The sequence below is a fragment of the Mirounga angustirostris genome, unplaced genomic scaffold (assembly GCF_029215605.1).
Source record: "Mirounga angustirostris isolate CCGP_5_RB_7025 unplaced genomic scaffold, mMirAng1.0.hap1 SCAF_7, whole genome shotgun sequence".
Classification (NCBI taxonomy): domain Eukaryota; kingdom Metazoa; phylum Chordata; class Mammalia; order Carnivora; family Phocidae; genus Mirounga; species Mirounga angustirostris.
The window spans coordinates 57,795,646-57,807,887 of NW_026991715.1; the positions used below are offsets into that span (position 1 = coordinate 57,795,646).

At 46.0% G+C, this 12,242-nt stretch overlaps 1 protein-coding gene across 5 annotated transcripts in view; it reads left to right on the top strand.

Annotated features, from left to right (window-relative positions):
- The first annotated feature begins 7,090 nt into the window (after positions 1–7,090).
- SV2C (synaptic vesicle glycoprotein 2C) overlaps positions 7,091–12,242 on the top strand; it is a 219,948-nt gene continuing 214,796 nt past the window's right edge. The window contains exon 1 of one of the 5 annotated variants that reach the window (XM_064596256.1): positions 7,091–7,394. The gene's annotated coding sequence lies outside the window, so the exon portion shown is untranslated. The remainder of the gene's footprint in view (positions 7,395–12,242) is intronic. The other 4 variants (XM_045896699.3, XM_054512472.2, XM_064596255.1 and 1 more) reach the window with 4 other exon arrangements.

The following is a 12,242-nucleotide window of genomic DNA, read 5'->3' on the forward strand; positions in this document are numbered from 1 at the left end:
GGGAAGCTACTTTCTTGGGATTTAAAGAGACCCCTGGCAAGTGTGTAGGGAAGAGGCACTAAGCTTCACCTAACCCATCAGGCCCAATTACTAAAGAACTTTTAAGTCTGGGCTGCCATGGCACACAGAAATGAGCTTAAGTTTTAGTGAGGGAGATCTAGTGTCCATATAGGATATATCATTATGCAGATTACTATGGTACCCAGAAAACTCTCCTTGGGACTGGGAGTGGAGCAAAGGCAAGGGGAGTTCAAAAATAGTTTTATCAGCAGGGAATAGCTTTAGCTTAAGTGTAGAACAAGAGAAAATATGAATTAGACTATTAATACTAAATGCTTCCATCATTAACATTCATAGTGTTGCTACCTCTTAAAAGAAAAAGCAATTTGTGACCCCAAAGTTGGTCAGGACCAATAGCTATGGATCATGCTAAAAACAGAAGCGAACCTAACTTCCTGAGAGCTTACTACATGCATTTTTAATAGTTAGATCATATGGGGAAATCAGCATGTCTATTATTAAAATAGAAAAGCTGAGTGTTGGGACACTAATTTGGAGCAGGAAGATTATACAAGACAAATTCTGAACATGGGAACAATAATTCTCCCTTGAGCAGGAAAATAATTTCATAGAATTTAATGTATTAACAAACCTGTGGTAGAATGTTAAAAAGGAAAACCCAGCCAGTGATAATATGAAAGACTCAGTGGGAATATTCAGATTTGAGCTATAAATCATGTAGATACAGATGATCCATAACACTTATTACAGAGCTTGGAGAGGCAACAGAAGTCACTGCAAGAAAAAGAGCAGGAAAAATTTCGGAGAGATTACTTTTGCTACAAAGTAGGCGTGTGTGTGTGTGTGTGTGTGTGTGTGTGTCGGCTTTAATCTAAATCGAATTAAAATGATAGGAATGCTAGAGGTTTCTCAAGGTGTTGTACTAGTCCCCCTCCAAAGAAGGCATTGCAAAATTTGAAGCTGTAAGATTCTTGATAAGTCTCATTTTGGAAAGAGAAGTTCAAGAAGGAATGTAGAACATTAATTAAATGTCTGAACAATTATTCAAATGTATTTAGCACCTGTCATATGGAAAGCATTGTGTTAGGGAGTTTGTGAGCTTTCAAAGGCTGTGACACTTCAGGAAATGAGACGGGATACTCATAGCCAAGCTGGTAAGTAATGAGGCCATACACAAAGTAGAACCTAAAAGCTCTCAGTGTGCGGAGCTGATTATGTCTGCCTTTGCACAATGTTTGTCTCAGTTTGGGTTTAGGGTTTGATTTCCTGGAGAATCGATCATTTGAAGTATAGTGAGCAGGTGAAGAGGTGAGATGAGGAAGGGAGGAAAGTCAGTGGCTTGTTGACTAAAAAATTGGTTACCACTATGGCCAACTGTGGGCTATCCTACTGAAAACTCTCTGAGAGACTATATAGATTGTTCTCAGAATTGTCCCTCTGTGGGACAGTACATATCTGTCAACTGCCATCCTTCAGTGGTTGACAGTTCCCCAGGCCCACTGTGCAAGCCCCAGGATGGCTGAGGTCAGAGAATGGCCAGGTCATCCTGGCCACCTCGTGATTCAATGCTTCCTCTGTGCCGAAGTCTCTCTGGTGGGCAATGACATGAGACATATGGACAGGCTGAGGCATTTAATGCTTTACACAGAGGCACTGTACAGCCACTGAGAGACTTGGAGCGAGCGAGTTGCCTACTCACAGCCATGCTGTCTCCTGGGCATCCCTAAACTAATGGCTGGGGCCCTACATGCTGTGTGAGATGGATCCAGTTTCTCTGCCACCATTCAGATATCAGGAGCTCCTCTTCCTGGCATGGAGACCTCAGGAACACAACAGGCCCTCTGTGTCTTAGCAGTGGTCACATGCACTGAGGCTAGACATTTCCTGGATGACAAATCTACTTTATTCTAGACTTGCAGATACAGGGAGCAAGCCATACAGAGGGGGACAATTAGGGGCCCACAGAGTCTACCCAGGGTGTAGCCCTGAACAGATTAATTTCTTTTCATTCATCTCTCTCTTTCTTAACAGGAAAGCTTTCCAGACATCAAATTCTGCTTCTTTTTACCCACAAATGTCTCTTGTGGACATTTCTACTCCCTTCCCCATCTCTGCCCTAGCACAGACTCCCAAGGGACATGTGACCTTTCCTCTGAGTCACCGGGGGAAGCCAGAGACCTCTTCGGGCTCTTGTTTCCGGACCCTGCCTGGTGCAACTCCTTCCTTGGCAGTTTGGGCAGAAAGATTCTTCCAGAATCTGAGTTTTCACTGAGATTTTTTTTTTTTTCATTTTTAGCCTTCCATCTGGACCCTAAAAGCTTCCCTTGTGCTTACTAAGATCCTGAAGCCATTTTGGCTTCAAGAAAATATTTGCCAAACACTTTCTATGATTTTAGGGACCAACAGATGACATCCTTCTTGTTTTCTCAACATCAATGAACTCAACACACAGCTCAGTTTAGATCAGTAGACATTTGTATGTATGTACCAGATACTTTTTTAGAGTTGTGGATAATGTAAGTGTAAGAATGTTTTCAGCTGTGAGTAAAGGAAGTCTACCCAGAAGCTAGAGAGAAAGGCATACACTTCAATCTTATAATTGTTTTTGTTTTTTTTTTTATAGATCTTAAAAGACTTGGCCAGGGAGTAAAGGAGATTGATAGCATGATGTCTGGCAGAAAGGGAGGGGACTGATGATTCATGACCCTGCAGTCACAGAAGTTCCAAAGAGGACATTATTTGGACATAGCAAAAACTCCTCCAAGTCAGGTTGAACCTCCTTCAGGGCATATGGGACCATATTAAATTTAATTCACTACTTCTTGAATTTATTTTTCAGTCAGTAATTATTATTAATCATAATAATGATTATTGCCATTAAGGCTTTAAACTCTAAACAAAATGTAATCCATCTAGTTAGGAGTTAGATTTGGTTATGCAATGGTATGAATTTCATGCCTTTCTGTAAAATATGAAGAAACATGCTCTTAGCATTCTGTGTAAAATCATTTTGTTAAATATATGTGTACAATAAAAAAAGATTGATCCCTGAATAGAATCAAGGTTCTTTAAGGGAGGAGGAAGTTGTGTTATATAGGTGTGGAAGTTGGATTGGATGTTGGTAAGATAACCAGTAGAGTTGGATAGGTTTTCAAGTATGATTGGTTATTCCTTGTAGTTTCCTATCACCTGCAAATATTTATAAGATTGTCTTTTATTTTTCTTCAAGTAAAGGAAGAATTGTGACTAATAATTCCAACATCTGAAGTCTTTTCTTGAAGAAGGACTGAAGTTTCTTTTTTTATATGTGCTATCTGCTGACTCTCCTTCATGGTGTCACCCTTTGTTGTGTTTAGTTGTTTTGTGTGCTTCATCATTTTCTATATTTCACCAAAAACTTATTTGAGGGTATTTTTTTGAAGTCTAGGATAAAGGAGAGCTCCTCCAGAAAGTATTTGTGTTTCCTTCTGCCAGGGTCCTGGGAAATTACCAGCCCAATATTAAACTGAGTTCATAGTTTCATGAAAATTGGGGGCTGCAAACCCAGCCACCAAAGGAGGACTTAAATTTTTTTTAAGTAAGGCATTCTAAAGCACAGGCCCCCTCAGGCACAGAACCCTTGCTTGCTCAGGACTAAGGGTAGTACTGGTTGCAATGAACATCTTCATGTGCATTAAGTTTGTGAGGCTTAAGGTAGGATTAGTGCTTAGGGAGTGACCTTGAATTGGGAGCTAAAATTGTCAGGAAAGGTGCAGAGTGACATGGAGGTCTGAGCATAGCAGCAACGTTTAAAAGTGTACAATAACCCGATGAAGTAAGATTCAGAGCTGTAGGTTTTCGGGAGAAGGGAGGAACAATGTTCTGGAAGCAGCACTGAGGAACAAGAAGACACCACCTTCTTATCTCCTGACACAATGATACAAGCGCTGGAGAGGGAAAAACCAGCCATCACTTGCAAGGGCTGTGGAAGCAGTTTTTCTAGCGGGAGAATCAGGCTTCCATTAGAGCAAGAAGTGAAGGGAACCTTCAGAGAAGAGGCTGAGGATATAGGGCATTTTGCTAATGGTTGGATTGTGCCTTCCAGAAGCCTGAAATAGAAGGTTCCAGGAGCTGGATAGGGAGAAAGGGACATATAATATGTGCTCAGTCTATGAATGTTAAAATGTAGGAGATGAGAAACGCACTTGAGATTCTCGAGCTGCTTGTGATAACCAACATAAATAGGCATTAAAGGCTTAATGAGATTAACATTGGTAGACTCAAGACCTAGAATGTTGGGGAAGCTGTGAGCATTGAGGGTGAGAAGGGTGTCTGCCTTGTTACCGACCCCTGATGATAAAAGTGAGGAGAACTGGAGTGAGGGAGCCTTGGTCCAAGTGTATGGAGGCTCTCTTGAGGTCTCTGTTCTGGAAGCCAGCTGTTAGTTACCCTAAGCTTGCAGAAATATAGAACTAACACCCTAAGGCACACACTTGGGAAAACCTCACTCTGGCTACTAAAAGGAGAGGGGTATTGACATTTAATCTATGTCCACTATGTGCTAGGCACTGTGCTTCTTGTGTGTGTTACCAAGTTTAATCACCACAGCATCTATACTTAGTATGAATCATTTTTATTGAATCCACTTTGCAGATGTGAAGATAGATCTCTGATGCTCCTTAGGTCTGTTTAATGGCTTACTTTCTAGCATGCTCAGCAGATACTGCACTGAGGAATAAAATTCCAGATTGGTAGGAGGGTAGTGATGTTAGAGCACTGGGATTTTTGTGGGGACAGTGCAGGGGTCCCCTTTACCCTCCCATCAGCTCCTACAAGACAAGTGTTTTTAGGAGAGAAAACACATCCTTATAGAAGGTGTGAAGACTATTCTGAGTGCTGGATCCAATAGGCCTGGGGTGCACCAAGTGGGACCCTAAAATGAGAGCAGTCTTGGAGGGCAAGCTGAAGAATCTATGCATCCCATTGTCATGAGAAAATGTTTGTTGTCCTCCAAAGACACAGCATTAAAATACCCTCCTCTAACACAGGCTGGTCTTAAATTGAACATTTCTCAAAAATACACAATCAGGAATTTTCCTGTAGGAGCTGTTATCTTCAACTACATCAAGACATGAAAACTTGGCAGCTAGAAAAAGTTTTACACTTCTTTAAGTATCTTCCATGGACAGCACAGGGAAGAGAGAGCATAGCACAGGGCACATTGATCATTCATGGTTTTCTGAACTTCTCTCATTGGAGAAATAATCCATTATCATATGACACTTGGGGGAAGGTTTTCAAGAGGGGGTCTGTCTGTCCATTTGGAATCCCAGTGAATCACCAGCATGTTTTGCACTTGAGAGTTCAATGTTTTATGTATAATATGCAGGCAATCTGGATAAGGTTTGTGATTTTTTTAATTTCACTATTTCATTTCCAATAGTGGATTTATTTGGCATTCCCATGGGATATCTTTTCCTTCTCATTGTAACCACACAATAATTTTAGCCTAAATACTTATTTAATTTAAATAATTTGCTTATGTAGAGGGATCCATGAAATGCAAATAAGCAGCATGTTCCTAATTTTCATGTTTCCTGACCACCTTACAGCACCACATATGGTTGAAAACTGCAAAGCCTTTAACCCAAACAAGACCCAGGCAGGTTTTCAAAGACCGATGCAGCAAAGCAAGTGTAGGTTCCACAGGACAGGGGAATCATAACTTAAGAATTCTTGAGAGCCTGAAATGGAGAGAAGGGAAAATTATAGGCCAAGGACTGTCTCTGTCTTCCTCTTTCCACAGCATCATGCATAGTGACACAAACCAAGCCAGAAAGCTCATGTGACAACACTGCTCAGAATTGACCTGCCTCATCCCCACCAGCTTCTCTGGGCAGGAGGCTGCCTGAGGTGCCTGGTGTCTCTTCTTTCCAGCACAAGTACATGTATTTATATTTATATCCATACACTGATCCATTCAGTCATCCAGGCATATTTACACGAATCAAACACATTCGGCAGATAAACCGTGTGTGTGTGTGTGTGTGTGTGTGTGTGTGTGTGTGTGTGTGTGTAAGAGAGAGTTCCACCCACTGCATCCCGCTCAGGCGTTGCGCTTTGTCTTGCTTCAGGTCACCCATCATTAGAGCGGTGATCTTAGGGAAGACGCCTGCCAGTATGGCAGTGTGGCCGCCTCCCACGCTGCATTGGTTCCATGTGAGCGCGGAGCTGGCAGGGTCCTGGATTTGGGGAAGCCCAGCTTCTCGCAGCATCTGGGTGGCAGTGCGTGAGATGGGGGGGACAGGTGGGGAGCATGGAGGGGCGGCGGCCAGAGGCCCACGGACGACTACGCCCTCCTCTACCGCCGCGGAGTGGCCGCGCCAGCCTTGGGGAAGGCGTCGCCCGAGTAGGCTTCCCCGAGTCGCCGAACCCTGCTGCTTTGCAGTGGGGAAGCTCAAGTGGGGGTCTCCAGCACGCCAGTGTTATCAAGAATACAAGCAAAATTCCCGTGCCTCCCTCTCCTTTTTAAATATTCAGTAGTTCCCCTAAAAGAACCACTTTCACTGTCTGCCTGTGGATCCGGCTGTCTGCTCCCCCACCCCCGCTAGCATTAGGGAGACCTCAGACACCCAGCAAAGTTTCCTCCGGTTTGCTCTTGCTGCGCCCCAAGTTTCCCCTCGCCTTGTATGCCAGTGTGCAGGTGGAGGGTGGAGGAATGGTCAAGTTAGCCCTGCCAGGTGGCTCCCTGGAAGAGGAGTTGACGTTAACAGGTCAGTCCCAGGCCCAGAAATAGGGGGCAAACCCTCTCTCCCCTGGCACCAGCTAGGTCCCGCACTCAGAATGCCTTGATTTCTCGGGGGACCAGACTAGGGGCGCCGCCCCCAGTGCACCACGCAGAGCACTGGCGCCCCTTTCCTCCCCCCCCTCCCCTGCAAACTCGGAGCCCTGACTCCTCCGAAAGTACTTGCCACTTGGGGGTGGCCCCGCCCCTACCCCCAGTCCCACGCTGCAGCCAGACCTCAGAACCCGGACTTCCCGGAGCCAGTCAGCCCGCCCCGCACCGAGTCGTGCGCCGCTCCCGCCTCCCCCGCACGGTGACTCCCTCCCTGCGCACCGCTCGTACTCTCGCCACGCCGCCGCCCGGCACTGCAGCACCGCGAGGAGGAGGCGCAGGCGGAGGAGGGGGAGGAGGACCGCAGCGTGCAAGCCCGGAACCACTTTCCCGCCCCTCCTTTCGTCGCTGACACGCTCGGAGGAGTCACCACTCCGCGCGTTGCCGGCGACAGTGGCAGACGGAGGCGGCCCCGGGGAGAGAGCCCGAGCGACGCCCGCGAGGCAGCAGCTGCAGCGCTGACACTACCTAGGGCAGGGGGTCCCAGGCGGCCGGAGCGGTGAGTGAGGGACCCCGGCAGCGGTGGCGGGTTTTCCAGCCGCCGCCTAATTTCCCTTCCCGACCGGGGAGCGGGGCGCTGCAGCGTGGGGAACTTTTTGCATCCTTGTAGAAGCGCAACTTTGCCCCGCGTGCCCCCGAGGAAGCGGCTGCAGGTTCCTATTTGCTGGGGCGGGACCGGGGAATTCGGGGTAAAGCAGATGGAGTGACTCCCGGATGCCCAGGGTAGGTCAGGGGAGGCGGGTGCACTTTATCCGGATTCCCGGGGGAGGCGGGTGGGCGGCCGCGGGGATTCGAAAGCCGCGCCCGCCTTCCTTGGGGACCTCCACAATACTTTGCTTCCGTGGTTGGACGGGGAGGGGGAGGCTGAATCAGAACAGCAGCTCCGAGCCCCCAGCCAGGCGTCCGACCTGTACCCCGACCCCAGCTTTGGGCTCAACTTTTCGGCGGGGATCCCTCTGCAGACGTGCGGCTGGCAGGAGAGCAGAGAAAGCCGCATTGGGCGCTGTGCGAGCCTGAAAGAAACCCCGGGGCTTAAAAAACGATTCCACGGAAGTCCCCGAAGCCCCCGTCTCGTGTCTGCGCGAGAAGCAGAGAGGGATGGAGAACCGGGAATCCCGCGGGGCTGGGGCTGTTTGTAAGTGCCGCACTTGACTCCAAACACTCCGCCCTCATTCAGTCAAAACCTACGGAGCGCCCACCAGGCTCCAGGTGCGGCGAAACAGACCGACTGGCGTGCGGCTCCCGGGGGGAGAGGGGCTATCACCCATAAACAAGCCACCTGGGTCCTTTCAGGTGGTGGTGAGAGCTGTGGCGGCGCTCACCCAGTCCATCTGACCCTTTCAGTGGTCAGACTCTCTCCCCTCCGCCTGGGTTCTAGAACTGGGAAGACTTTTCTCCAGCTTGTCGCGGGGATCTCCCGGGGCTGGGCCCATGAAGACTGCGCAATATGGTGATGAACTTGTGGGGCAGCGGGCACCCCGCCGCAGATGCACAAAACCCAGGGTCTTTCTGTGGGCGTGCGGGGACCTTAGGCGCCGGGCGCGCGGGGGGGGAGGGGGAGGGGCTGAGTCACAGAGGCGGGAGCCGGGGTGGGGAGGGCGCTCACGTCACCCGCTGCGTGTGCTAGTGATGCAAATGCAGACCCACGAGGGGCGGGCGGGGTGGGGGCTGGAGGGGAGGCGGCGGAGTCTCGGTCTGGGAGAGCGCGCGTGTGCGTCGAAGTCGCTCGGGTGATGGATGCCCCGCAGCGCACCCGGCGGGGGCGGCGGGGCGGCGGGGGGGACTGCGGCCTGGGCGGCGAGGAAAGCCCAGCAGGGCGGGTCTGCGGGCGGGCCCGCAGCTCCGCAGTGCGCCACAGTGCCGGGAAGGCGCCGCAGCGGCCAGGCGCTCCTCGGGGATCGAAAGATGGGGCGTCTTTTAAGGCGCCGCAACAGGGATGTCCTGATGGCCTCCTCTCTCAATAGACCGCCTTCCTAAATATTTAGGCGATTGATAGCGCGAGACAGTTGTTTCAGTTTGATTCTTAGCCTTAATCCTGGAAGAGGCTTTGGCATTCATCTCTTTGGCGTTCACTAGTTTTCTGTGGCAAGTTCCGAAAGGCCTCGTGCTCCTGGCAAGTTTTCATGTGAAAGCTTCGACGTTGAGGTTCATGAGATTTCCGTAGTGCTCACCCATGCCTTCGCCATTCTTCAGTTTTGTCAGGAAGCCTGGCCTCTAAGTGGGGCTTGAGAATGGCTTACAAAACAGTGTGCTGCGTTCCTCCTTTAGGACCTAAAAATGTGTGTTGAACGCAGTCCCTGGGAGAAAATAAAAAGCCCAATCCATGTTTCATTTTATTTATTATTATATTTTTAAAAGACCCCACTTTCTGGAAGCCTCCTGGCAAAGGTTTTTCTACTGGCTTTGCTGAATGAGGCCAAATCTGCAGTATGTGCGGCTAAAGGATTGAAAGAGGGGAGCTGGAGGGGAGGAAGGAAGGAAAAGGGGAAGGCAGTCATCAGAGAGCCCAGAGACAAAGATCCTAGTTCCCGCTTTCCGGAGCATTGTGTTACAGTCGCCTCAGGCAAGTGACTTACCTCTTGGGTTCATCCTCCACATTTGAGAAGTCTGAAAAATAGCTCAGACTAGCTCTTACTACAAAGTTGTTTTGAGGACAAAAGATGATGGTCTCAGAGAGCTTTGTGCCTACAAATTCTCTATGAATGGAAAATATTATGAAACACAGTCCCTTTAAGGGAAAAAGAAAAACAATTTTATCTTTTAAAAAATTCTGGAGACATTCACCAGTGCTGTTTCTTTAATGAAATTTAGCTTTCAATGTCAGCAAGCGCAGACGATAGACTTTTCCTAACAGTCTTATATAAAATCAGATGCCATTAGCTGCTGTCTGGAGAATGGAAAAAAAAAAGCACTGGATTACATCTGAGTGTTTTTGGTGATGTAGTAGAGAAAACAGATTTATTTTTCATGACCTGATGACAGTCAAAGTAGGTTCTCTGGTGTGAGCAGCAGACTAGCCTAAGAGCTTTTAGGTAAAAATTCTACTCATTATTAACCCAGTCATATTCCTTAAGTGTGGAAGTTGCCTCAGAAAACAGGATGCAGTTTCCATCCTTAAGGAGATGACCACAAAGGGTATCATAATGTGCAATATATCACGTGACCACAAGTCCCAGAAAATCCATTTCCTATCATTAGGGATATTATCTCTTACGCTAATGTAAACTTGTTGATGATATATTTCATGAATAAAAACATCTGATTTGTCAAAATGCCTTCCTAACCACTCACAATGTTGTTATTCATGTTATTCATACATAATGGTGGATATCTATGAATGGTTAAAGTTAAAATGCCCTATTTATCCTGTGTGGCTGTACCAAGGAAAAACCTATGATTGACCAGTGCTTCTTGGTTCCATGTTGATTTGGATTTTATCAGACCCATGGTTTGCAATATGTACATCATTGTCCATTTAACCCAAACTCATCATTTAGGTTAAGTCTGTCAGTAAACCTGAGAGGCAGCCCCCTGTCTGCATGTGGTTTTGGTACAACATTGCTAAATTGTTTTTGTTTTTGCTTTGCTTTTTCCATTCCAGCCCTATTGAGCAACCAGTGTAAATGTTGCAGTGAATTGAATTTGGAGCTTTCTTTATTTGGCACAGCTGAAATAACAAGGGGAGGGGTCAAGTTACTATTTTAATCCTTGCTGGAAATATGTCTTAATGTTTATTTTTATCACAAACACCCCTTGTAATTAGGGACACTTGCTATTAGTTGGCATATCATCATGGTTTCCCTTGTTGGGAAGAATTGAACAAAATGAAATAAATGGAGAGAGATCAGTGGATTGGATGGTTTGGTACTCTCTGGTTCTACTATTCTTTCCCTAGCTGAAATGCAGAAATATATGATGAGTTATAGTTTATTTTATTTCATAAAATTTTAATTCCAGTATAATTAATATATCATGTTATGTTAGTTTCAAGTGTACTATATAGTGATTCAACAGTGCTCTACATTACTCAGTGCTCATCATGATAAGTGTACTCTTAATCCCCTTCACCTATTTCACCCATCCCCCACCCACCTCCCCTCTGGTAACCACCAGTTTGTTCTGCAAATTCAAGAGTCTGCTTTTTGTTTGTCTCTCTCTTTTTTTTGGTTCATTTGTTTTGTTTCTTAAATTCCACATAAGAGTGAAACCACATAGTATTTGTCTTTCTCTGACTTATTTAACTTAGCATAATACCCTCTAAGTCCATGCATGTTGTTGCAAATGGCAAGATTTCATTCTTTTTTATGGTTGAATAATATTCCATTGTATATATATACACCACACCTTCTTTATCCCTTGATGAGTTATATTTTAAATTTGAACTTTGCTTATAAGTAGAATATAAGAGGTGTTTTTTATTAACTCACATTGCAATTTTACATGGAGTTATGGGCTCTGTTTTTGTAGAATAATTGATCTGTTAGATTTTATATTATGCCATTATGAATATGGATTAAAACATTTTTAAAAGACCGAAATTGAAAAATAATCTGTTTACCAATCTTAGTAAAACAGATATTCAGATGAATTTAACATGACAAATTTTATTTTATTTTATTTAAAGATTTATTTTATTTTTTTTTAAAGATTTTATTTATTTATTTGACAGAGAGAGACACAGCAAGAAAGGGAACACAAGCAGGGGGAGTGGGAGAGGGAGAAGCAGGCTTCCCACAGAGCAGGGAGCCCAATGCAGGGCTCAATCCCAGGGTCCTGGGATCATGACCTGAGCCAAAGGCAGACACTTAACGACTGAGCCACTGGGGCGCCCCTAAAGATTTTGTTTTTAAATAATCTCTAGACCCTACTTGGGGCCCGAGCTTACAACCCCAAGATCAGGAGTTGCATGCTCTACCGACTAAGCCAGACAGGCGCCCCTAACATGACAAATTTTAAATGCTTTCTGTTGAGCACCCAATGTATATTATGGCTGTTGTATCATTTCCTGTGGACAGGGATGTACTGCAAATGATTAAGACTGGAAAGTAAGAACTATATTAATGGGCTTTAGTCTTCTCATAGCACTTGGGTCCTCTTACTACTCAAGAGCACAGTGAGATTTATGACTGATTAGACCAAATGCTTTTTCTTGTTATTTGCTACTCTTTGAAAATTCTGTGGATTAGAATCTTTGTATAGCTGAATAGACCTATGATTCTCAGTAGTCCTGTGTATCATACTTCCCTGGGGAGCTTATTCAAATGGAGATGTCTGAGCTTTATCCTAGACATTCTAAATAAGTAATTCCATGGGTGGGCCCAGAAAATGCTATTTATCAAGCTCTGCC